Genomic DNA, 3,005 nt, shown 5'->3' with positions numbered 1-3,005 from the left:
CAGCGCCAGTCCCGTTCCGTTCCTCCCGGTCCCACCCACAACACAGGGAATTGTCAAGGCATTTCCATGTCCATGACCACGTTCTTGTGATTGCCAGTTTGTTGTTTGTTCTGTTGGTCAATGCGAAGGACACTCTGTGGCCGTGTCGCACATCGTAAATCCAGTTGCATGCTGCTACACTCGAGTCGCATTTGCAGTTGGCCCCCCGGCGCGTTCGAAACCCATTCAATGGCGATTGAAAATGTCATTTTCCAGCGATAATCATCTTAATGGGGCAACTGAGCAAGACTCTATGCATAAGCGTGATTATAGTGCTGAAAGTAGCTTTATTAGGGCGAATTAGCTGGAAAGTTCTAGGCCATATGAATCAGGAGTATTGATTAGGTTTGATTGGTTTCCTTGGGATTACCAGGGCAAACGAGGGGGAACGTTGTGAGTTGCTGCGGACACCGCAACTCTACGGTTATACCCGATACTAAGTCAGTATGGCTCTCCTCCGGCAGACGCCGCTAATATTAAACGACACGACAAAGAGTGCGTGCGAGAGAGACAGAAAATCAGTCTGAGCGTGACGTCGGGCGCTGCGTAGCCACTGCAAATTGATTTCTTGCTTTTGGCTACAAAAATGATCCGATCTGATCCAGATTCAGCAATCTGATAGATATGGTCATTATCTATGATTCTGCGTTTTTAGTTTTCTCGAATGTGCAATATTGTGGATGCAACAGATTTTCGTCCTTTGTGTGGGCGGAAGGGGGTGGGGCGAAATTTTGAGATACACGTTTTATAGTAAGATCTAACAGGAGTGCGGATACCAAATTTGGTTACTCTAGCCTTAATAGTCTCTGAGATTTTGGAATATCCCCAGATTTTCGTCCTTTGCGGGGGCGGAAGGGGTGTGGCGAAATTTGGACACGAAACGGTCAAGGTCCGATATCACAGGAGTGTGGATTCCAAATTTGGTTGCTCTGGCTCTTATAGGTTCTGAGATCCTTGAACTCATATTTTGCAATTGGCAAAACCGACCATGAAACCTGTGTGTTAGAGAGAGACAGAGCGAGAAAGAATGAAATTGTTTTCTTGATTCTGGCTTTAATAATTATACGATCTGGTTGAGATTTTACACTCTAGAACATATAGTCATCCTCTACGATTCTGCGTTTTTGGTTTTATCGTATCTTTAAAAATGTGGATGCCACAGATTTTCGTCCTTTGTGGGGGCGGAAGTGGGCGGGGCGAAGTTTTGAAATATTTTTGTAGCAGTGACATATCACAGAAGTCTGGATACAAAACATCGTTGCTCTAGCTCTTATAGTCTTTGAGCACTAGGCGCTGAAGGGGACGGACAGACGGACAGACGGACATGGCTCAATCGACTTGGCTATTGATGCTGATCAAGAATATATATACTTTATGGGGTCGGAAACGATTCCTTCTGGACGTTACACACATCATCTTTTACCACAAATCTAATATACCCCAATACTCATTTTAAGTATCGGGTATAAAAATAGTGTGGTGTGTGTTTGTCTTTGTGTGGGAAGAATAGGGAAGGGGGGGTGGGGGAATCAATCTATTAGCCAGGGTTCTTGGGACTGAAGTTACATGTATACTAGTACTTATAAGAGATCTTCGAAAGCCATTCGATTTTGTCTTACTTTGATGGAAGAGAGAGATATTTACTTCACACCAATCACACCGCAGCCTGCAAGGGAATAAAGTATTTATAGAATTAATCAATCAAAGAGACATTCTGGAGACTCCTCACCGATACGGCCTCCTGCATTGCCCGTCTTCTTGGAGTCCACGTGATCTCCCAGTCCGAGATCGTCCTCAAGCTCGTGGACAACAACGGCACTTCCGATAATGCCGCGGTTGCCGGTTAGACTGATCACATTGTCCGGGTATGTGATGACAATGACTCCCGAGGAGTTGACCTCCAGCTTACCCAGATCGCCCACGTGGCGCACCTCATGATCGGGACCGCCATGATCAACCTGATCAAAGGAAACACTCATGAGTCAATGAAAAGAGACTACCGTCAACCCACCTTATCGGGATTATAGTGAGCCCCAGTGCTGGCACAGCCGTTGCTCAGATCCCCTTCTCGTGGACGTGGAAGCCGTGCTTGCCCTCCTTCAGGCCAGTTGGATACGAACATGGACATTCTGGCCGCAGTCGTTCTGCGTAAAGGTGACGTTCCCCTTGACCTGGCTGCCGTCCGCTTGGGCGGGTCCGCTCACATAGGCTATGGCCTCTATGGGCGTATTACGCTGCAATCGGGATTCAATAAGTTATTATCGATCTGTGGAATCACCTCGCACCTCTTTTAGGACTCACTGTCTGAGCAGCAGCACAGATTGTGGCACAGAGTGCCAGGGTGATGGCAATACTTTGCATCATATTTCAAGCTGAAACGGAATAAGGGATCATTAAAGATCGAAGGAAAGTGAATAAATGGTAAATAGAATGAAATGGTTTCGAAGTCCAATCATATAGTCCGATCATATTTGACAAGACTATGTAGAACTAGCAAGATGTTACTAAATGAAGGAACTAAGATCACCGTAGAACGCTACAGTTACGATCACCCCTACAAAATGCCATCGCTCATCTCTATCATCAGGTGATCTGATCAGGTATCAGGTGAATATTCGCTTGATTTGAGCACTCTGTCCGTCCACTGTCCGTCCGGGCAGTTGTGTGCGGAATTAAAGCGTCTAACCTCAATTTACGAAGCGATTTGTATCTTATAAGTATTTATTTAACATGATCACGTAATAACATAGCAATATGATGCACACTTACATTCAACATGCTGCCAAGCTGCACATGCTTAAGCACATGCTGCTGCAGCATGCTGCGAATTTGGTAATTCAGTATAAAATGCGAGCGTCCCTTATCCTTACTACTTGGTGGCGCCACCTATCGGTGATAATGTGAACTAACTTCGATCTCAATCCTCCTTCTCAACCATGTAAAATCCTCTCAAATCGATCCTTCAC

General features: G+C 45.5%; 1 pseudogene; it reads right to left on the bottom strand.

Moving 5' to 3' along the window:
- Positions 1–1,640: 1,640 nt before the first annotated feature.
- On the bottom strand, positions 1,641–2,413 carry LOC117193425 (annotated as a pseudogene).
- Positions 2,414–3,005: the final 592 nt, after the last annotated feature.

Source organism: Drosophila miranda, assembly GCF_003369915.1.
Source record: "Drosophila miranda strain MSH22 chromosome Y unlocalized genomic scaffold, D.miranda_PacBio2.1 Contig_Y2_pilon, whole genome shotgun sequence".
NCBI classification, from domain to species: domain Eukaryota; kingdom Metazoa; phylum Arthropoda; class Insecta; order Diptera; family Drosophilidae; genus Drosophila; species Drosophila miranda.
The sequence above is the reverse complement of the archived record's forward strand: the minus strand, read 5'-3'. Positions and strand labels throughout refer to the sequence as shown.